The sequence below is a fragment of the Phoca vitulina genome, unplaced genomic scaffold (assembly GCF_004348235.1).
Source record: "Phoca vitulina isolate PV1807 unplaced genomic scaffold, GSC_HSeal_1.0 scaffold88, whole genome shotgun sequence".
Classification (NCBI taxonomy): Eukaryota; Metazoa; Chordata; class Mammalia; order Carnivora; family Phocidae; genus Phoca; species Phoca vitulina.
In genome coordinates, this window is record NW_022589791.1 from 2,023,911 (window position 1) to 2,048,281 (window position 24,371).

Genomic DNA, 24,371 nt, shown 5'->3' on the forward strand with positions numbered 1-24,371 from the left:
GAAATGATACATGAGAGTTCTGAAAATGAATCCCTCATTGTGTCAGCCTGGAGTGTGGGAATGGTTTAAAACCCTACAAGATCCTTTCCCACTTAAACAGAACCTTAAACTACAGAGGAAAGGACAACAAATATTCACTCTTGGGATATTGATGAAACTTCACTGCAGTTGGGGAAAGGGAAAAGAAAAAACATCTCCCTATTGGAAGGGCAGTGATACATGCTGGGCCCCAAATTTTAAGCTGTGGGGACAGAGAAGCACTGAGAAGACCATATCCCTTGACCCAGAGATATCGTGCATGCCTAAGACTGAAGCTTAATCAGAGCAACAGAGAATGCTTCTTCCCCTTAGACCTCTGCCACATGGCTAAAAATTATCAAGTTACAAGTAATAGTGAAAGATTGCTGGAAGAATTGTAAGAATATGGAGCAAGAGGTGCAGCCCAAAAGGATAGCTTAAAGTTGGAGGAAGAACAGACATTGGCAAATGATCCCCACCCTAAAAACAAAGTATTTATGGAAGAATTTGAAGACTATGGTGCACAACAAACCCTAAATCCAGCTCAATTGCTGACTAGATTGACTCAAAACCCCACACTAAAGGACTAGAGGAAGGAAAGACATGTCCATTTCCAGTCATAAAAACAATTTATCTGAATCATTACTAATATAAGAAGAAAAACTACAAAGCACGTGGAAAAACAAGAAGTAAAAGACAACACACTGTCAATAAACAAAGCAAACAACAAACCAGATTCAGATATGACACAGATGTTGGAACTGCCAGACAGGTAATTTAAAATAACCATAATTGGAGTGAGTCCAAGATGGTGGAGCAGTAGGAGACCTTAATTTCGTCTGGTTCCAGGAATTCAACTAGATAACTATTAAGTCATTCTAAACACCTGTAAACTCAACCTGAGATCTAAGAAAAGAATAGCTGCAACTCTACAAATAGGAAAGCAACCACCTTCTGCAAGGTAGGAGGTGCAGAAGTGAATCCAAGACAATATATGGGAAGATAGATTCCAGGGAGAGGGAGCCTCTGTAAGCCGGCTACCAGAAAGTGATATAGCAGGGGAGCACAAAATCGGAACTTTTAGGAGTCTGCTCTGGTAAGAGACATCCCTGCCTGAAAGGCACTCGGGTGGTGAAGCAGGGCAGAATCTTAGGTGGGACAGTGTGGTCTCAGGATCCCTGGGGTCACAGGGAGACCAGAAGTGCCTGAATATGGCAGAGTTCCCAGGCATCAGAGCAGGGAAGCCTGCTGCAATCATTGAGCCCAGGAGTGGGCTCTCAGCTTGGTTGCCATATACTGTGAGAGACCAACCCCCCTTCCTCCCTGGGGAGAAGTGGCGTGGGTGCATGCTGTAGGAGTTTGCAGGGTTTGGAGACTCAAAACAGGGTCACGTGCCTGAGTTAGAAGTGGTCGAGGCTGGGTGAGCACGGAGGGCAGATGGAGACCAGGGAAACAGGAGTGATTGACTGCTTTTTCCTGAGGGTGCACTAAAGAATGGGACCCTGAGCTTTTGGCTCCAGGGCTGGAGAGTGGGAGGTCACCATTTTCATTCTCACCCTCTAAAGCTGTACAGAAAGCCTTCAGGGAACAAAAGCCACATAGAACAATCCAAGGCAGCTTACTTAGCCTGGCCCCCTGGCAAAGGCAGTGCAAATCTGCCTGGGGCAAAGACACCTGAGAATTGGTGCAATAGGCCTATCCCCAGAAGATCAGCAAGAACATCGGCTAAGAACAAGTTTACTGATCATAGAGAACTGCAAAACTCTGGCACTAAGGGAAAATAGTATATAGAATTCATGTTTTTTTCCCCCATGATTCCTTAGTCTTTAAATTTTAATTTTTTTCTCTTCCCTTTTTCAACAAATTTCTTATTTTATCAACTCTTTATTTTTTAATTTTCATTTTTGCAGGTACATTCTGCCTTTTCATTGTATTTAATTTTATTTTTGTAGATATATAAGTTTATCTTTCTTTACAATTTGGGATGCAGTTTTGTCTAACAGACCAAAATACACCCAGAATCTAATATATGGCTCTGGTCTCTTCACCTGTCTGATTATATTCTCTCTCTCTTTTTTTCTTTTCTTTTTTTTTTTTTTGTTAAAGTCTTTTTTAGTTTTCCTCTTTACAGTTACATTCTATCCTTTCAATGTATTTAATTTTATTTTTGTATATATATAAGTTTTTCTTTCTCTACAATTCTGGGATGCAGTTTCTTCTAACAAACTGACCAAAATACACTCAGGATATAGTGGATTGCTCTATTCTGTTCCTCTGTCAGTTTATATTCCTTCATTTTTTTTTTTAATTTTCATTTTTACAGTTACATGCTATCTTTTCACTGTATTTAATTTTATTTTTGTACATAAATAAGTTTTTCTTTCTTTACAATTTTGAGGTCTGGTTTTCTAAGAAACAGACCAAAATACACACAGGATCCAGTGTATTGCTCTGTTCTGTTCACCTGTCTGATTATATTCTCTGTCTTTTTTTTTTTTAATTTTTTTTTCCAGTTTCAGGTCTCTTCTGATTTGCTTAGTGTATATTTCTCTGGAGTCATTGTTGCCATTTTCATATTTTGTTCTCTCATTCATCCATTCTTCTCTGGACAGAATGACAAGATGGAAAAACTCACCTCAAAAAAGAGAACAAGAGGCAGTACCAACTGCCAGGCACCTAATCAGTATGGATATAAGTAAGATGTCAGAACTAGAGTTCAGAATAATGATTATAAAGATACTAGCTGGGCTTGGGAAAAAAGCATAGAAGACACTAGAGAATCCCTTTCTGGAGAAATAAAAGGGCTAAAATCTAATCAAGTCAAAATAAAAAAGGCTATTAATGTTATGCAATAAATAACAGAGGCTCTAACTACTAGGATAAATGAGGGAGAAGAGAGAATTAGTGATATAGAAGACCAAATGGTGGAGAATAAAGAAGCTGAGAAAGATTGATAAACAACTACTGGACCACAAGGGGAGAATTCGAGAGATAAGTGATACCATAAAGTGAAACAATATTAGAATAATTGGGATCCCAGAAGAAGAGGAAAAGGGGGAGGTAGAAGGTATATTGGAGCAAATTATAGAGGAGAACTTCCCTGATCTGGGGAAGGAAACAGACAATCCAGTCCAGGAGGCACAGAGAACGCCCCTCAAAATCGGTAAAAATAGGTTAACACCCCGATATATAATAGTGAAACTTGCAAATCTCAGATGCAAGGAGAAGAACCTGAAAGCAGCTCAGGACAAGAGGTCTGTAGCCTACAAGGGTAGAAACATTAGACTGGCCGGAGACTTATCGACAGAGACCCGGCAGGCCAGAAAACACTGGCATGATATATTCAGGGTGCTAAATGAGAAAAAATATGCAGCCAAGAATACTTTATCCAGCTAGGCTGTTATTCAAAATAAGAGAGATAAAAAGCTTTCAGGACACAGAAACCAAAAGAATTTGTGATCACTAAACCAGCCCTGCAAGAAATATTAAAAGAGATCCTTTAAGCGAAGAGAGAGCCCAAAGGTACAGAAACAGTGACTTTACAGGAAATACAATGGCACTAAATTCGTATCTTTCAATAGTTACTTTGAATGTGAATGGGCTAAATGCCCCAGTCAAAAGACACAAGGTATCAGATTGGATAAAAAAAGTAAGACCCATCGATATGCTGTCCGCAAGAGACTCATTTGAGACCCAAAGACACCTCTAGATTGAAAGTGAGGAGGTAGAAAACCATTTATCATGCTAATGGACATCAAAAGAAAGCTGGGGTGATAATCCTTATATGAGAAAAACCAAAAATTTTTTTAAAAGATTTTATTTATTTATTTGACACAGAGAGAGAGACAACAAGAGAGGGAATACAAACAGGGGGAGTGGGAGAGGGAGTAGCAGGCTTCCTGCTGAGCAGGGAGCCCGATGCAGGGCTTGATCCCAGGACCCTGGGATCATGACCTGAGCCGAAGGCAGACGCTTAATGACTGAGCCACCCAGGCCCCCGGAAAAACCAAATTTTAAACCAAAGACTGTAATAAGAGATGAGGAAGGACACTATATCATAATTAAAGGGTCTATCCAACAAGATCTACCAATTGTAAATATTTGTGCCCCTAACATGGGAACAGCCAATTATATAAACCAATTGATAACAAAATTAAAGAAACACGTCAATAATAATACAATAATAATATAAGGGAATTTAACACCCCACTCACTGCAATGGACACATCATCTCAGCAGATTAACAAGGAAACAAGGGCTTTGAATGATACACTGGACCAGATGGACTTCACAGATATATTCAGAGCATTCCGTCCTAAAGCAACAAAATACACATTCTTCTCGAGTACACATGGAAGGAATATTCTCCAGAATAGATCACATACTGGACCACAAATCAACCAGTACCAAAAGATTGGGATCATTCTCTGCAAATTTTCAGACCACAATGCTTTGAAAGTTAAACTCAATCACAAGAGGACATTTGGAAAGAACTCAAATACATGGAAGCTAAGGAGCATCCTACTAAAGAATGAATGGGTCAACCAGGAAATTAAGGAAGAATTTAAAAAAACTCATGGAAACAAAAGAAAATGAAAACACAACTGTTCAAAACCTTTGGGATGCAGCAAAGGCAGTCCTATGAGGGAAGTATATAGCACTATAAGCCTTTCTCAAGAAACAAGAAAGGTCTTAAATACACAACCTAACCTTACATCTAAAGGTGCTGGGGAAAGAACAGCAAATAAAGCCTAAACCCAGCAGGAGAAGAGAATTAATAAAGATTAGAGCAGAAATCAATGAAATAGAAACCAAAAGAACAGTAGAACAGATCAACGAAACTAGGAGCTGGGTCTTTGACAGGCGGGGATACTCACCACTATACTAATGAGGACCGGCTCTGGAGCTGGGTCTTTGAAAGAATTAATAAGACTGATAAACCCCTGTCCAGACTTATCCAAAAGAAAAGAGAAAGGACCCAAATAAATAAAATCCTGAATGAAAGCGGAGAGATCACAACAAACACAGAAGAAATACAAACAATTATAAGAACATATTATGAGCAACTACATGCCAACAAATTAGGCAATCTGAGAGAAATGGATGCATTCCCAGAAATGTATAAACTTCCAAAACTGAATCAGGAAGAAGTGGAAAACCTGAACATACCAACCAACCCATAACCAGCAAGGAACTTGAAGCAGTAATCAAAAATCTCCCAACAAACAAGAGTCCAGGGCTGGATGGCTTCCCAGGAGAATTCTACCAAACATTTAAAGAAGAATCAATACCTAATCTTCTGAAGCTGTTTCAAAAAATAGAAATGGAAGGAAAACGTCCAAACTCTTTCTATAAAGCCAGCATTACCTTGATTGCAAAACCAGACAAAGACTCCACCAAAAAGAAAAATTACAGATCAATAGCGCTGATGAACATGAATGCAAAAATTCTCACCAAGATTCCAGCCAATAGGATCCAACAGTACATTAAAAGGATTATTCACCGCAACCAAGTGGGGTTTATTCCTAGGCTGCAAGGTTGGTTCAACATCCACAAGTCAGTCAATGTGATACAATACATTAATAAAAGAAAGGACAAGAACTATATGATTCTCTCAATAGATGCAGAAAAAGCTTGACCAAGTACAACATCCTTTCTTGATTAAAACTCTTCACAGTGTAGGGATAGAGGGACATACCTCAATATCATAAAAGCCATTTATGAAAAGCACACAGCAGTATCATTCTCAATGAGGAAAAACTGAGAGATTTTCCCTAAGGTCAGGAACATGGCAGGGATGTCCTTTATCACCACTGTTGTTCAACATAGTACTAGAAATCCTGGCCTCAGCAATCAGACAACAAAAAGAAATAACATGCATCCAAATCAGCAAAGAAGTCAAATTCTCACTCTTCGCAGATGACATCATACTCTACATGGAAAACCCAAAAGACTCCACCCCCAAATCACTAGAACTCATACAGGAATTCAGCAAAGTGGCAGGATATAAAATCAATGCACAGAAATCAGTTGCATTTCTATACACTAACAAAGAGACAGAAGAAAGAGAAAATAAGGAGTCGATCCCAATTACAATTGCACCAAAAACCATAAGATACCTGGGAATAAACCTAACCAAAGAGGCAAAGGATCTGTACTCAGAAAACTATAGAACACTCATGAAAGAAATTGAGGAAGACACAAAGAAATGGAAAAATGTTCCATGCTCACGGATTGGAAGAACAAATATTGTGAAAATGTCTATGCTACTTAAAGCAATCTACACATTAATGCAATCCCTATCAAAATACCATCAACTTTTTTTACAGAGCTGGAACAAATAATCCTAAAATTTGTATGGAACCAGAAAAGACCCCAACTAGCCAAAGGAATGTTGAAAAAGAAAACCAAGCTGGTGGCATCACAATTCCAGACTTCATGCTATATTACAAAGCTGTAATCATCAAGACACTATGGTACTGGCACAAAAACAGACACATAGATCAATGGAACAGAATAGAGAGCCCAGAAATGGACCCTCAAATCTAATCTTCGACAAAGCCAGGAAAGAACATCCAGTGGAAAAAAGGGAGTCTCTTCAACAAATGGTGTTGGGAAAATTGGACAGCCACATGCAGAAGAATGAAACTGGACCATTTCCTTACACCATACAAAAAAATAGACTCAAAATGGATGAAAGACCTAAATGTGAGAAAGGAATCCATCAAAATCCTTGAGGAAAACACAGACAGCAACCTCTTCGACCTCAGCCACAGCAACTTCTCGCTAGAAACATTGCCAAAGGCAAGGGAAGCAAGCGCAAAAATGAACTATTGGGACTTCATCAAGATAAAAAGCTTTTGCACAGCAAAAGAAACAGCCAACAAATGCAAAAGACAACTGACAGAATGGGAGAAGATATTTGCAAATGACATATCAGATAAAGGGTTAGTATCCAAAAATCTATAAAGAACTTATCAAACTCAACACCCAAAGAACAAATAATCCAATGAAGAAATGGGCAGAAGATATGAACAGACATTTTTCCAAAGAAGACAACCAAATGGCCAACAGACACATGAAAAAATATTCAACATCACTTGACATCAGGGAAATACAAATCAAAGCCACAATGAGATACCACCTCACACCTGTCAGAATGGCTAAAATTAACCACTCAGGAAACAACAGATGTTGGTGAGGGTGCAGAGAAAGGGGAGCCCTCTTACTGTTGGTGGGAATGCAAACTGGTGTTGCCACTCTGGAAAACAGTATGGAGGTTCCTCAAAAAGTTGAAAATAGAGCTACCCTATGACCCAGCAATTGCACTACTAGGGATTTACCCCAAAGATACAAATGTAGTGATCCAAAGGGGTACGTGCACCCCAATGTTTATAGCAGCAATGTCCACAATAGTCAAACTATGGAAATTGCCCAGATGTCCATTGACAGATGAATGAATAAAGAAGATGTGGTATATATATATACAATGGGATACTACTCAGCCATCAGAAAAATGAAATCTTACCATTTGCAATAATGTGGATGGAACTAGAGAGTATTATGCTAAGTGAAATAAGTCAATCAGAGAAAGACAATTATTGTATGATCTTACTCATATGTGGAATTTAAGAAACAAAACAGAGGATCATAGGGGAAGAGAGGAAAAAATAAAACAAGACAAAATCAGAGAGGGAGACAAATCATAAGAGACTCTTTTTATTTATTTATTTAAAATTTTTTTATTGTTATGTTAATCACCATACATTACATCATTAGTTTTTAATGTAGTGTTCCATGATTCATTGTTTGTGTATAATACCCAGTGCTCCGTTTAATAAGTGCCCTCTTTAATACCCATCACCAGGCTAACCCATCCTCCCACCCCCCCCTCCCTTCTAGAACCCTCAGTTTGTTTTTCAGAGTCCATCATCTCTCATGGTCCGTCTTCCCCTCCGATTTCATTCTTCCCCTCCTGCTATCTTCTTTTTTTTTTTTCTTAACATATATTGCATTATTTGTTTCAGAGGTACAGATTTGAGATTCAACAGTCTTGCACAATTCACAGTGCTTACCAGAGCACATACCCTCCCCAGTGTCTATCACCCAGTCACCCCATCCCTCCCACCCCACCCCCCACTCCAGCAACACTCAGTTTGTTTCCTGAGATTAAGAATTCCTCATATCAGTGAGGTCATATGATACATGTCTTTCTCTGTTTGACTTATTTCGCTCAGCATAATACCCTCCAGTTCCATCCATGTCATTGCAAATGGCAAGATCTCATTCCTTTTGATGGCTGCATAATATTCCATTGTATATAGGAAACAAATTGAGTTTTCCTGGAGGTGAGGGGGGTGGGGGATGAGGTAACTGAGTGATAGACATTAAGGAGGGCATGTGATATAATGAGCACTGAGTATTATATAAGAACTGATGAATCACTGATCTCTACCTCTGAAACTAATAATATTTCATATGTTAATTAATTGAATTTAAATTTAAAAAAATTAAAAAAATAAATAAAATAAATAAGGAAATGAAGCAAGAGATTTAAAAATAAAATAAAATAACCATAATTAATATGTTGAAGGCTGAAAGGAAAAGGTTAACACCATTCAAGATCAGATGGACAATTTTATGAAAGAGCTACAATAAAAAAGAATTAAGTGAAAATGCTAAAAGTGAAAAAACAGTAAAAGAAATGAAGAAAACATTCAGTGGGTTTGCCAATACACTTAATGCAGCTAAGGAAAGAAGAGGTGAATATGAATATAGGTCAATAGAAATTATATCCAAACTAAAACAAGAAGAGTGGAAAATAAAACAGAGCATTCAAAAGCTGTGGGACAGTAACAAACAATCTAACATGTGTAACTGGAATGCAAGAAGGATGAGAGAAAGAATACGGCAGAATAAATATTTGGTTGAGAATTTTCTAAAATTAATAACAGATACAAATATCAGATCAAGAAGCTCAGAGAACATCAAGCAGGATAGATACCAACACCCTACATACACACTCACTTGGGGGCTTTCATATTCAAACTGCTGAAAACCAAAGACAAAGAAAAAATTCTTAAAGACAGCTAGAGAAAAAAGATGCATTAGTATAGAGGACCAATGCCATGAATCCCAGGACTTCTCATCAGAAACCACTCCAGCTGGAAGACGATGGAAGGGAAATCTTTAAAGTGCTCAACGAAAAAAACCTGTTAACTCAAAATAATATACCTGCTAAGATACTTTTCAAAAAATATGATTCCTTAAAAGTCATTAAAATTGATAAACCTGCAAACCATGAAAAAAGGATAGAAGACACTAATCACCAATATCAGGAATGAAAGTAGGGGCAATAGAATCCCACTGAGGGAATTCTACCAACAAGTCTATGCCCATAATTTTGACAATTTCTTGAAAGACACAATCTACCAAAATTTACTGAGGAAGCAATTGATAACCTGAATATCCTATCAAAGAAGTTGAATTCATAGTTAAAAACCTTCCAGCAAAAAAGATTCTAGTCTAAGTGATTTAACTGGTGAATTCTTTAAACATTTAAGAAACAAAACACTTTCCTATTCATTATATGAGGCCAGCATTACCCTGATACTAAAACCGAAGTTGTTACAAGTAAAGAAAACTATAGACCAGTATCCCTCTAAACAGAAATGTAAAACCACTCAATAAAAATAAAATATAGCATGTCCAAGTGGGGTTTGCCCTGGGAATGCAAGGTTGGTGCAACATTTAAAAAAATCAGTATAATTCATTGTATTAACAGACTGAAGAAAGAAATCAGATGATCATCTCAGTAGATGCAGAAAAAGCACTTGTCAAATTCAACATTCATTCATGATAAAAACTCAGCACACCAGGAATAGCATGGAATTTCCTTAACCTGATGAAGGGTATCTACAGAGGCTAACACCATCCTTAATAGTCAGAGACTGAATGCTTTTCCCATAAGACCTGACACGAGGCAAGTATATTCCCCTCTCACCATTAACTAGAAGTTTTCACCAGTACAATAAGGCAAGAAAAAGAAATAAAAGGCTTATAGATTAAAAGGGCAGTAATAGAACTCTCTATTCATAGATAATACAATTGTCTATATGCAAAATACAAAAAAAAAATCTACAAAAAAAAAAAAAAACAACAACCCTAGAATAAGTGAGTTTACCAAGAACACAGGATACAAGGTTGACATGTAAAAGTTACCTGTATTTCTCTATCCTAGCAATTGGAATCAAAATGTTCAGGGGATATATGCTGAAAACTACAAATACTGATGAACGAAACCCAAAGAAAACATAAACAAATGGAGACATGGACCTTGTTCATGGATTGGGAGTCTCACCGTGTTACAAAGTCAATTCTCCCCAATTTGACTGATAGATCCAATATAATCCCAGTCAAAATCCCATTAGGAATTTTTTTTTGACAAGCTGACAGGCAAATAAATGGGAGGGGTCAAAACAATTCTGAAATCCAAGAAAAACTACTACTTCATTAAGAGAATGTTGTATTGGTGAAAGGATAGGCAAGTAGATTGATAGAACAGAATAGAGAGCCCAGTATAGACCTATCTTTGAAAAAGATGCAAAAGCAGTTAAAGAAAGGATAGTCTTTTCAACAACTGGTGCTCAAAAAATTGGATGTCCATATACAAAATAAAAAAGAGCCCATAATTCATACCTCATACGAAAGTTAATTCAGAATGGATCATCAACCTAAATGTAAAACATAAAATTATAAAAGTTCTAGAAGAAAGCATATAAGAAAATCTTTGTGACTTTGAGTTAGGGAAAGAGTTCTTAGATAAGACAACAAAAACATGATCCACAGGAAAATAGGATGAATCAGACTTTATCGAAATTGAAAGCCACACTATTAAGAGGAAGAAAAGACAAGCTACAGACTGGAAGAAATATTTGCAAATCCCAAATCTGACAGATAAATAGTATCCACACGCTATTAAGAGGAAGAAAAGACAAGCCACAGACTGGAAGAAATATTTGCAAATCCCAACTCTGACAGATAAATAGTATCCAGAATATATGAAGAACTCTCTAAACTCGACAATATGAAAACAACTCAAAAAACAAATTGGCAAAAGATTTGAATGGACTTTTCATCAAAGAAGGTATACACTTGTCAAGTAAGATGCTCAGCATCCTGAGTCACTAGGGAAATGCAAACTTAAAAACATATTGATAACACTACTCATTAATTGGAATGGTTTATTTTTTAGGCTGACATGTGGTCAGTTCTTCAGCAGCTGGGCGAGTAAGGAAAGGACACCTGAGAGGAGATCTGGCGGTTGGTGGCTGCCGTCCCTTGGATGCGGCTCGCCGAGGTCGCGCGGAGGTTGTCAGCGCGGAACTGCATTGAGATTGTGAATGAGTCGATTGCTCAGAAATAGCTAGAAGTAGTTCACACACTTGATGGCAAGGAATATATTACTCCAGCCCAAATTAGTAAAGAAATAAGAGATGAGCTCTATGTCCGAGGTGGTCGAGTAAACATTGTTGATCTGCAACAGGTGATCCATGTGGATCTGACTCATAGTGAAAATACAGCTGGTGACACTGTTAAATCAGAAAAGCATGTTTAGCTAGTGTTGGGACAGCTGGTAGATGAGAACTATTTGCATCAGTTAGCAGAAAAGGTAAATGATAAGTTGCAAGAAAGTGGTCAGGTCACCATGTCAGAACTCTGTAAAATCTATGATCTTCCTGGAAACTTTCTGACACAGGCACTAACTCAGTGACTAGGTAGAATTGTTAATGGACACATCAATCCTAATAACAGAGGAGTAATATTTACTGAAGCTTTTGTAGGTGGATCCATGGACTATTCAGTGCTTTTACCTGGGTAGAGCAGTGAATTCTCTGATTTCAAAATATGATGTCAGGAACAGCTGTTCTACTCTCTGCTTGAGGAACTTGTTAATAGTGGACGCTTACGAGGCAGTGTGGTAGGTAAGAGACAGGCCACGGCAGTGTTTATCCCTGACATTTACTCCAGAACAGAGAGTACTTGGGTGGAGTCCTTTTTCAGGCCGAATGGCCATCTAGAATTTGATGCTTTGTTCAGACTTGGATTCCCAGGTGCTACGAGCTAAATAAAGAAAAGATAAAAGACTACACAACTCTTGTTTTTTGAAAGCAGCTTGTGTTGGTCATGGACTTGCGGATCACGTGGAAACATCAGTAGAGGAAGCCATCAGCTCTGGAACATGGTTAATATTGCACCTCTGTTGCCCAGTTCTTTATCAGCTGAAGAAGCAGCAGCGTCGCTTCCACAGGTGATGAGAGCCTTCAGCAAGCTGGCTTTGGCGGCAGTCGTTAGCGACCCTGTTGTCATCAGCGGAAAACTTATAAATAACTGCACAGAACTGTTCAGGGAATTGATGCACCAAAAAACTGAAAAGGAAATGAAAAATAATCCTGTTCATTTAATTACCAAAGAAGATCTGAAACGGGTCTCCATTTTAGAAGGCATTAATACAAGTAAAAAGGATAAGAAAGATGAATGAAGGAGGAAAGCAACAGAGGGCTGTGGAAGTGTGGGAGGAGATGGTGGGGGCAGGGCCAGAGAGTACAAAACTTAAAACATCTAGAAGAAAAGATAATGCTAGCGATGATGAGTCATCTCACACTGGTAAGAAGAAACCAGAGATCACTTTTATGTTCCAGGATGAGATTGAAGAATTTTTTTTTTTAAGAAAACACATACAAGATGCCCCTGAGTTTATTGCTGAACTTGCTGAGTACTTAATAAAATCTCTTAATAAAATTCATCTCGAGGTGGTATGTTCAGTGTTCATGTCTTCAACTTCTTCTACCTCTGGAACTGGTAGAAAGTACACCATCGAGGACTTGCAAGAAGATTCTGCTCTTATTCTGCACCTCACACTGAGTCTTGTTTCAGTTCTCAACCTACCGTATGCTCCATGCAACGAGATGTGTCCCGCAGATCACTGCTCTTCCAAATAGGAAAATCCCAGACGATCAGAATATGCTTTTGGTAAAGTATCAAGGTTTAGATGTAAAACATTTAGCTAGTTAAAATAAGGAGACTAGGCAGGGAGATGATCCCTGGAGTGATGAATTAGACAAAGAACAACAAGATATCACCAACGCTACTCATAAAGAGCTTCAAGAAATTTCTTCATCCATTAAAGACAGGCAGAGGCTTCGCTTCTGTGACCAGGGGCAGAGCCCCCACCCCAGATGGCAGTGCTCACTCATTCTTCAACAACCCTTTGTTGAGCACCTGCTGTGTGTTATGTACTTTATATAAAATTACCACCTCTCACCCTTCTCCTGAAATGAGCTCGAAGATCTACCCCTTTTAATATAATTCAATTCTTTAGTATATACCTTAGTAACCTATGTTATTACCATAGATTTGGTTTTTTTCTGTTAGGGCTTACCAGAATCTCAAGACATGACCTAACACACACTCATTCTATCCATGAGGAGAATGATGCAGGGCTATCAAAGAGGTGACTAAAATTTATAGGTGAAAGAAGGAAAAATAGATTCCACATGATTCTGTCACTTCTGTTTTACCAGTTCCTTCTCTGTGAAGCAGCTTGAGAACATGAGGGAGGCCTTTGTCCGTCAGAGCTGGAAATAATGTCTTGCAGCCCTGGTTTTGGCTTTCTAATTAGTCATGCTATTTTAATCACCCCCTGCTGAATTTTTTTTCATGGAACTGAAATTACAAGGGCTGTTTCTATTTCCTATACCTGTTTATATGCTGTTTTGTTCTGCTACCGTAGAATGCACAAGAGAAAGGTTTTTAATTTTATTGTTATTATTATTATTTTGGTATCAGTACATTTCATTTCATTTTAAAATAACTGCAGTTTTGTTGACGAGGGTCTCAGATTCTTTCAAGGAGACCGAGAATGGAAAGCAGGCCAGTTAATTCTATCACTGACCTGCAGAGGGAGCTCAGTGGTTTGTGTTTTTTTTTCTCCCTCGTTATTGGTTAATGTAGGAGATTTTAGAGCTGTGTATCCATCACACTGTGACTTATGAACTGTATATTTTTAGAGAGTCAAGGTAGTTTTTGCTTCACCTACTGCTTCCCTATGTAATGGATTACCACCCTGGGAGTGGGCGTTAGTGCATAGGGGGGGTTTTAGTCAAATGTGCTCCAGAGGCTTCCAGAGCTTCTGAAAGGCTCTGGAAAATCTCTCTTCTAGGGATAGGCCACAGGAAGTCTGGCTTGCAAAGACCTCAGTATTTTTGGGGTCTCTAAGAAGAGCCATTGCCCTTTCTGTATAGTTTGCCATCTGCCCTTTAAATTAGTTTTTAAAAATTATACATGTAATACATGCTTGCCGTAGACAATTTTGAAAATTGAAAACACATTACAGAAGAAGAAAAAAAGTCACTCATAATATCCAAACCAAAGCTACCCCCTGTTAATGTAGTTTCTTCTAGTCTCATTATAGAAAGCCTTACTGCCTAAAACATTTTAGGCTGAGCAATTTACCTTGGAAAATCATGAGCATTTTCTCACTGAAATCCATGTCAGGCAAACTTCCTGAGCTGGGGAGGGTCAGGGCAAGAATGGCTTGGCATCCACAGAAGGTTCTGCAATTGGAACCCAGCTTAACTGAAAATAAAAAACCTTCTCTCTCAGTGCCCTGAATTCAGCTGACGATCTGAGTTTGAGAGGTTTGCTCCAGGGATGCCTGTGGCTCAGTGTCCCAGCCTGTCCTACCCAGATGTTGGAAGTCCAGTTCTTGATCTTTATGCTGTCTGTATGATGGCAAAGCACAGTGTTGGCCACAGCCCTGAGGTTCTACGTGACATGGCAGGACACACCAACAGATGTTGCATTGGGAACTGCACATTGGACACAACCCACCACGCCTGCCCACGGCGCCATCCCGCCCGTCCACTCCTGTGTAGAGGAGGTAAGCAGGCTGGAGACTGTACCACTAGCACTCGCTAATGTCTACGGGGAGAAAAATGTGAATTTTTCAAAAACTTGTTGCCCACACTTTTCTCAGGAGGAGATATTTCTTTTCCTCAGGGAAACTAGAGGTTAGAAAAGAATTGAGCCTTGTGGTCTCCTAGTGAGAAATGAAGTACATGCAGAAGCCCCCCCAATCCCGTGACAATTGTGATCTGTTGTCTGTTAGTCTTCTAGCTTTGAGTGAGTGGACCTTAGACCACTGCGAGCAGGAGGCCTGGGTCTGATTTCCAGATGCCTGTTCATTTCTTTATATGAGAGAGAAATGGAGGCAGGGAGACAGGGGTCAGCAAGGATCATGCTTCCTGATCCTTTAGCCCAGTTAAACACCATACAAGACTTGGCTTCATGGGGCTTCTTTCAGTATTTGCTGCGTAAGAAAACCAATTTTATTTTAGTTAAAATCACTTTATATGAATCCTTAATAATTATAGGGAACTACCCACCTCCACCCCCGCAAAAAAAAAAAAACCCACCAGAAAAGCAATAATCTACTCAGAGCTCAGTTTAGACCAGTGTATGGGTTCTAAGAAAGTAGAGTTTATGATGATGTAGATGTTTTCTAAATTACTTAAATGAAATCAGTCAATAAATATAAATAATATTAAAAGATAAATGTAGAACACAGGCCAAGGGAAAAGGGGAAAAAAATCATTTAGTACATTTTATTTGCATCTTCTCAGATCGATTTCTTGTTGAAATGCTTCCCTGCTTTACTAAGTGAGGTCTGCTGAGCATCTCAACAATTAAATAGACTAGAACAGATAAAAAGCTAAACTCCATTTTCAGAGCAGCATTTTAATTCAAGGAAAAGCACACCTGTTGTAAAGAGTTTTGGATGCTCTTGATCTACCTACTGCTTTTGTAAGAACTGCTACAAGGTCCTAGATGAGCCCGAAAAGGTGAAAAAAATGGGATGCTCTGAAGAATGTCCTCGGGTTTGCATCCAAAAAGGCTGAGGGTATTTCCTGAGGGTGTGGTTGAACCTGAAAGGGCTGTCAGCCTCCTTCAGACTTGGGTGACTTGGAGATGAAAAATGTGCTTTCAGCAGGAAGCATTTTCTAAACTTCCATTATACTGGATATTTCCATCCAAATGACACTGATAGTTCGCTGCTTAAAAAGTGAGACTAGAAAGTAATATTGTAGGTGAACAGTTCCAATGGGCCCCAGTCTTAATTTCATTTTAGTGAAGGAATGGATGCTGGAGAGTTTAATTAAAGACTGAGGAACTTAATTAAGAACCTAAATGAGTTGCAATCAAATAATTACTTGAGCATTTGTTAGTATGCATGAGCTTATCTATGGATCAGAGAAGTCTTACTCTCAGACATAAAACTTTTATATCTTGCCAGGGGAGATTATGATTTTATCTATGTCAAAGGCAACTTTATTGTTGTGATCTTTATTTAAAAAAAAAAAAGGCACCAGAGGAGTGTATTGGAAGAGGCTGATTTAGTGGACTTCCTTGAATTCAAGGTTGCTTGACCTGAAAGATGATGTCTGTCACATGATAGGAGTTCAATAAACATTTGTTGATGTATTTAATGAATTGCTATTGTCTCCCGCTGTGGGCTGTACACCTGGGCCCATTTCCTCCCATGACATAAAGGAAATACCCATGTGACCCCCCAAGTAATTTAGTGTCTTCTTGGATTAGATCAAGGGCGAGAGGCTAGGCAGCTGACCCAGGATAACAGCTGCCAAGAGATGCAGCTGGACACACCGGGGGTTGATGGAAAAGAACCTGGCTAGCTTGGGTGCTGGGGAAGTGTGGCCGCAGGTTAGGCGGGACCAGGAAGCCTCAGAAACAAAGAAGCTTCCTACCAGGCAGGGCAGGCGGAAGATATCTTCTCTCTCCTCCCCCCACCCACCCCATCAGCCACATCGATTTCTTTATCTTTGAAATTATAATTTCTTTGTTTCAAATTGCGTGAAAAATATATGTTCCTTGTAGAAATATGAAAAGTAAGCAGAAAAAGCCTTCTATAATCCTGGGATTATAGATTGTTAATATTTCAGCATATGATGCATCTCGGCTTGTTCCTGCATCTAAATATGCCTCTGTATAAATAAGATTTTTATACTACTATACATACGTGTGTGTTTACAATATTAGGATACATGCCATTTCATATGGTTAGTGTTATTAAAATACAATACTCCCTAGAACATGTTTTTTTTTGCTGACCGCATAATGTAACAAACATGTATACCATGGTGGTTTTGGAAAACCCAGCCAAAGTCATGAAGAGAAGACATGGATTTCTTCTCTTGATGGGGGAGTGGCAAGGTTCTGGAAGAACGCATGAAGTGGGAAAACCTCGTGGTGGTCATTTATGGAAAATCTGCCCCAGTCAGCGTTCACTGTTTAGATTGGCTATCATACCTGCTACATAATCTTAACCTGTTTTCCAAGTTCCTTCTGTCTTCTATGAAAGGTTAATCAGCAGAATGGTGTAAGATTAAACACAGGCGATGAAAATAGAGCAGCTGAGTTCAGACTGAGGGAGGAAACTCAGAGAGGCTGCATACATACCATGGTGGTTATTACCAAATTTTCAGCACCATCATCTGTGCCCATGGCCTTTGGTTCTCAACTGTGATGAGTGTCCCAAAAAATCATTTTGAAATTGGAAGAGACAAACCACTAAAAATAAAAACTTCTTAAAAATAAAAAAAAAAAGAAAAAGAAAAAAACGGGAGGCTCTTTGATGGCTGAGTGACTTTAGGCAAGTCACTAAATTTGCTGTGCCTGAGTTTTCTTATCTGTAAATGAGGATGATAATAATGCCTAGCTTATATAGTTATAATGGAGATTAAAATGTGTCAGTAAAGCATTTAGAACAATGCTTGCCACATGGTAAACTCTTAATAAATTTGATTTTTTTAAAATCTTTTTTTTTTATTTGATAGAGACAGCGAGAGAGGGAACACAAGCAGGGGGAGCGGGAGAGGGAGAAGCAGGTTTCCCGCCATGCAGGGAGCTAGATGCGGGGCTCAATCCCAGGACCCTGGGATCATGACCTGAGCCGAAGGCAGATGCTTAACGACCGAGCCACCCAGGAGCCCCTAAATTTGATCTTTTATTATTATTAGTAGTAGTAGTAGCTGCAGTGGTAGTAATTTAATAACTTTTAATAATTACTGGATATTTAAATTTCAGGTTTATGATATTATACATAATTAATTAGAATATCCTTATTGATAAATTTTTGCACACATCTGATTATTTCCCCAAAGTGTAATTGCTAGGTATGCATATTTTAAGCCTTTTGATATATGTTACAAACTGTACTCCAGAAGATTTGTACCAATTCACTTACAGTCAACATTTTAAAAGAATGCCAATTTACCCACTCCCTTTAGCACTAAGGATTGTCATTTTAAAATCCATATGTGAATTCATTTTTTCTTTAACTAGTGAAGCTGAGAATTCTTTCCATATGTTTATAGTCAGTTGTATTGAATCTTTTGTAGGTCGCATTCTTTTTCATGGGTCGAATTAAATCTAACATAAGTTTAATCCATTCATATTTACTTATTGTTATATTTTAATACATATTTTATATATCCCATATTTACTGTGATTTAAAAACTTTTTTCCTACCATATTGTGTCTTCTGTTTATAATATATATACATATTATATGTAAATTTATTTTTAAAATTTTTTCCTGCTTTCTGCTGGAATGATTGAGTTTTCTTAGTTCCCTTTCTTATTTTGCTGCTATTCCTTTAGAAGTAATATATTTTATTTCTATTCTTTTAGCACTTACCTTCCAATTTTTAACTTGTACCTCAATTAACAAAGTCTGGTGCTTATTCTTTCTGCCTTCTTGCATCATGCTCAGTCCTTGGAATGCTTTACTTTTTATCCCCCATCTCAATAAAACGTCATTGTTGTCTAGTATTTTATCCCATTCTTTATGCCTCTTTCCTAAAATCTGTCATTGTTTTTTATACCGCTGAGTCTTGTTTAGGTTTACCTGAATGCTTACCAATGTCATTGCTTATCATTACTTCTTATATCATATTCATTTCTTCTGGATTTGATTGCTTCTTCTTGAAGAAAATCCTTTAGTGATTCCTTCAGTGAGAGTTAATGAACTAACTGGTCTCAGTCTTGGTTTGTCAGAAAATATTTTGAATTTTTTCTCACTCTTGAACAGTACCAACAGATGTAAAAATCGACATTGAGAGTTCTATTTTATCAGTCTTTTGAAGATATTATTCCATTGTCTTGGTTTTTATTGCTCTTATTATAGTATATCTGCTATCAGTCTAAAGGATGCTCTCGCTAGTTATTTTAAGGTTTTCTCTTTGCCTTCTGATTTGCAGTTTTACCATGATGTGTTCAGGTATGGACTTGTTTTACCTATTTTACTTAGAGTATGTTGCACTTCTTGAATCTGCAGATTCATGTTTTTGATGAATTCTAGAAAATATTCAGCCATTCTCCACGAATACTGGCTCTTCTCAGTCTGCTGATTCTTTCTGCAACTTCTATTAGATATGTTTGGATGTTTTCATTTTATTTGAATATCTCTTAACTTCTCTTTGATATTTTTCACCTCTTGATCTGTGTATTACATTTGTATAATTTCCTTACATTTTCTCTCCAGTTCACAGATTCTCTGATCAGCTGTGTCTAATCAGATGAAACCTATCCACTGAGTTTTTAATTTCAATTACTAGATTTTTATGTCTGAAACTTTTATTTGGTTTTCATTTTTGATCATGTTTTGTTCATGTCAAATGTCTTGTGTTCATCATGTCTGCTGGCTCTTGATTATAGCAGGTTATTTCCTCAGGCATTTTAAGGCTTTTGATGGTGAGCTCATCCTCTGAAAATATTGTGCAGCCTGACTTCAGTTCCCTGGGGGGTTTTATTGGCTGGAACAATTTTCATATTTTTTTCTTAAATTGGGTTTTCCTGAACCATGTTGTTAGTATGAAATAGAATCCAAAATCTGCATGATGTACAGTAATATATTCCCAGGAAGGGTTTTTTTTTTTTTTCTTCTGACTACCAGGGCAGTAAGTGACACACGAGCTTTCTTTTGTTTTTGTTTTTCCTGTCTCTGTGATCTTATGTGGATATTTATCTAGTTTAATTTTTTATTGAAGGTGTTCTTCAAGGGCTGCCACTTGCTATGGGAATCTTGATCTTCCTTACTCCTATGGGACCAAAACTCTGCCTCCTCTCTTGGCAGGAGTATTGAAATTCAAGCCTCAAGATTATGGAGACTGACAACCCTTCCTCTGGGGTATTCACAGTGTCAGCTCACATGCTCCCTGCTTTGGTGTTAGCTTATTCTTTATTTTTGACTTCTGGGATTTCCTTTACTTTGTTTTCAAGCTGCATTTAAAATCGTATTTGTCCTATTTTATCTTGCATTACCAAATATTTGAAATGGCTTGTTTTCTCAACCATTTCACTAAAAATCAAAGTCCCCTCACTTTTTCTTCAATTGCAGCTGACATAACTTAACCTGTAGGATGTAACTGGGGCTTGAAGAACCACTTGTGCATGCTCCCCAAAGACCTGGAGGCCTGAATTCACCTGCTGTCTTTTTGAATTTGTATGAGAAAGGGGGACCTTCACATTGCACAGAGAGCACAGTTATGTGCTCTGGAGTTGTTGGAATGTGGTGGCCTTTGGTAAAGATCAAAAGGTGCAGCTCAGGACTTTATGTGGGGCTGCGAAGTCACTAGGAGGAAGGAAAAAGCATTGGCAGACAAACTTTTCTGAGCTCCAATGCTTTGAACAAAAGTACTGCGAGGAAACGGTACAAATCCAAGGTTTCCCTTGGCTTTGGACAGGGGAGGTTTTATAATCTGCCTGGTGAAGGACACTGCTTGAGAGATGCAGGTATAGGACATTCACCTTCTAGGCAGAAGTTGCCCTAACAGGTCACATCAGTCCTGGCTCTGAGTCTGAGTATGAAGTGTTTCAGTTCAGAGAAACATCAGTTATTACTCTGTCATACTGTTGTTATACAGTTGACCCTTGAACAACATGGAGGTTAGGGACACTGAACACCCTTGAAGCTGAAAATCCAAGTATAACTTTTGCTTCCCTCCAAACTTAACTACTGATAGCCTATTGTTGATCAGAAGTCTTACAGATAATATAAACAGTGGATTAACACATATTTTTATGTTATATGTATTATACACTATTTTCTTACAACAAAGTAAGCTAGAGAAAAGAAAATGTCATTAAGAAAATTATAAGGAAGAGAAAATATATTTATAATACTGCACTGCATTTACTGAAATCCACATATAAGTGGACCCACACAGTTCAAACTTGTGTTGTTCAAGGGTCAACTGTATTTTGCAAAAAGAAAAATATTTTTGCAAATGATTATTCTAACTTGCAAAACCACAAGCCACATTTATGCTACTCCAACCAATGAAGTGAGGAAGGCAAACTTAGTATGAGAAAAGATCATAAGTAAAGGACCATGGGATTATTTGCTATTTTGAATTAGTCTCATTGGTACTTCCTGTGCTCCAGAGAAATGCTTATTAATACTTAATTTTAAAAGGTTAAAATAGAGACAGTTTTAGGGGAAAAAATTAGGTCTTAAAGTGACAAGTATTTTTATTAATTGAATTACAGAAGGCCCGTAATTAACTGAATAAGATCAAAGCTTGGGACAAATTAATATTCAGAAAAAGTGCCAGTAAACTTTCCAATAGCTCATTGATTTGGGGCAGAATCTCTTTAACATAACTAGAATATTGAAGAGGGCCTAGAATCCCCCAGAAATGTGCTGGTGTCCCACGTAGAACTATCTCATTCTTTAATCTATCTGAAATTAATATACAGAGCTTCATGGGATTTCCTGGCCTCAGATTTTGTTGCAAAAACTGCTATTCTACAAAATCTGTATTTCCTTTTTCTTCCTGAACATATACATAAATTCCCTTTCCCAGGCTCCTTGCAATTCAGTGTGATCATGTGACTGAGGGGCAATGAGTGGAATATGAGCAGGAGTATGGGGCTGTCCTACCAGGCCTGGCCCTATAAAAACTTTGCATTCATTTTTCTGGCGTGTTCTTTTCCTCTTCTGGGTGACTGAGGCAGCAACCCCCAGGTGACCTTGGAAGTCACATGTTAAAGATGGCAGAGCCACCCTCAGCCTGGATTCTTGTACAACTACACAGAATAGAACCACCTACCTGAACCTTCGGGACTGTTCTGTTTCTATTGTGTGGAGCCATTGCATGTTTGTGTCTGTTTTGTTAGCATAACCTAGCCTACCTGAACTAATACAGACCGTAACAAGGACCCCAAGGATATTAGCACCCCAGGAGACCTCTGTGTGTGTACCCCCAGATAGAATGCTTTTTTCCAGTGTGACTTATGAAAGGTACTCTGCAGTGTCTCTGACCATACTTTTTTGAAGAGAGGTTCTCTGCAGTCCCTTTTTCACCCAGAGCTCTGGATCTGCACTTGCTGTCTCTGTCACCCAGGGCAGCCAGATTGTCAGCCAACAGTTGCTCTAAATGCACATGGATTCTGGCTACCTGATTATTTATATCCCTGGGCATATGAAACTGGGCGATGTGTTCCGCTGCCACACCTTCCTGGAGCACTGGGTTTTACTTGAAAATTTTGGAGGAGAAAGAATATTATTTTCATATTAAAATAAACATTAATGGGCAGAATGCCCATTGGACGAATTTCAAAGACCAAGCATAAGACTTCAAAGAGATTTCGAGCTTACATTTGCAGTTTTGGATCAAGTGCTCAGACCTCCCCTGGGGTACTCATTCACCGAGCTTTGTTTTGTCGGCATTGTACTTTATTTATTGTTATTCTAAGGGTTTTTAGGTCTTATAAGATCCAATAGCCAAATATTTTCTTCCAATACAGTGCAGACACCTAATTCAAGTGTTGTCAAATATTATCAGGCCTCCCTTCTTGTTACTGGCCTCCCTTGTTATTGGCCTCCCTTCTCTATCTCCCCCACCCTGAAAAAAAGAAGGAAAGAGATAAATTTACTATCCAAGCATATAAATGATGTAGTAAATTTTAAACATGAGTCTCCCAGCCAAACCTGGAAAGGGTTTGGCCTCAGAGGCCTCCTCCCTTCCCCTCCCAGCTCTCCCACTCCTGCCCCCAACTTTTCATGAAGGTGGGAGTAGTTTTCAGGCCCAGGTCGCTCAACCCAGGCAAGTCTGGGGTTTTTGAGTTGGAGTTGTGTGTGTTCTGACCATCTGGCATAGAGTGGCCAGCTTCTGCCCTGAGTCGTCTCGTGTTTAACACCTATGCTGGGCATTTGTTTTGTTTCTCCTCAAGTGTGTATCCCTTCTGATAGCCAGTATATTTTCAGTTAGCAGCCACTTGGGAAGGAAACAAGCTCTGAATTTGGCAGCAGTTTAGCAAAGTCCTCATTTTATGGGAGTGGACACTCACCAGTAGCTCATTTCAGGCTCATGACCCACATTCCTCTTGCTGCATTCACAGTCCTGCCCTGTGGCACGCTCTTGAATTGTTGATGTGTGGCTTACTTGACTCTAGTAAGGGAAGTACTCCAGGGTCATGTTTGCTTTCAGAAAGGGCCAGAATGAAGCTTATGGAAATGGGCCAGTGGCAGGAAGGGTTCTGGGGGACAGCTTCTTGCCTTGAGCTCCCTGAGGACCGAGAGTTCTGAGAGGTGAGCCAGGCCAGTATCAGAGGAGCTGGGACCAATCTCCGGAGCTAGATCCCAAGGTGCGAGTGCTCTGCTTAGACAGGAGACAAAACACTAGCAGACAAGAGAGAGGGGCATCAGGATCAGGTACAGAAATAGAGGCCATGTGGGAGGGCTGGAAGGGCAGGCACTGGGAGACAAATGGAGAAGCCAGCATCTTGCCCTGGGATTGGCCAGCCAGAAGGTAGAGTTGGGATCATAAGACTTTTTATGAGTTGTAAATAAGAAATCTTAGGTAAAGTGCCTAGTATATCATTAAGGCTAAATAAATGTTAGTTATCTAAATGAAAAATTATATAAAGAGGGGAGTTTGGAATTGCTACCACTTCCAGAGCAAAAATATATTAATAAGAATGAAAGATTAAAAAAAAAAACAAGCCTTCTATAAGAAACACATACTTTACAGAGTTATAAAAATAATGTAAGTCTTTTAAAAAACACTTTTTTAGAGCAGCTTTAGGTTCACAGCAAAACTGAGAAGATACAAAGATTTTCCATATATTCCCTGCCCCCACGTATGTATAGCATTCCCCATTAACAACATCCCACAACAGAGTGATACATTTATTACAACTCATGAATCTACTTTGACACATCATTAATACCCAAAGTTCATAGTTCACATTAGGGTTTACTCTTGGTGT

General features: G+C 38.6%; 1 pseudogene; it reads left to right on the forward strand.

The window, feature by feature from the left end:
- The first annotated feature begins 11,362 nt into the window (after nucleotides 1-11,362).
- LOC116626516 lies at nucleotides 11,363-13,019 on the forward strand (annotated as a pseudogene).
- The last annotated feature ends 11,352 nt before the right edge of the window (nucleotides 13,020-24,371 follow it).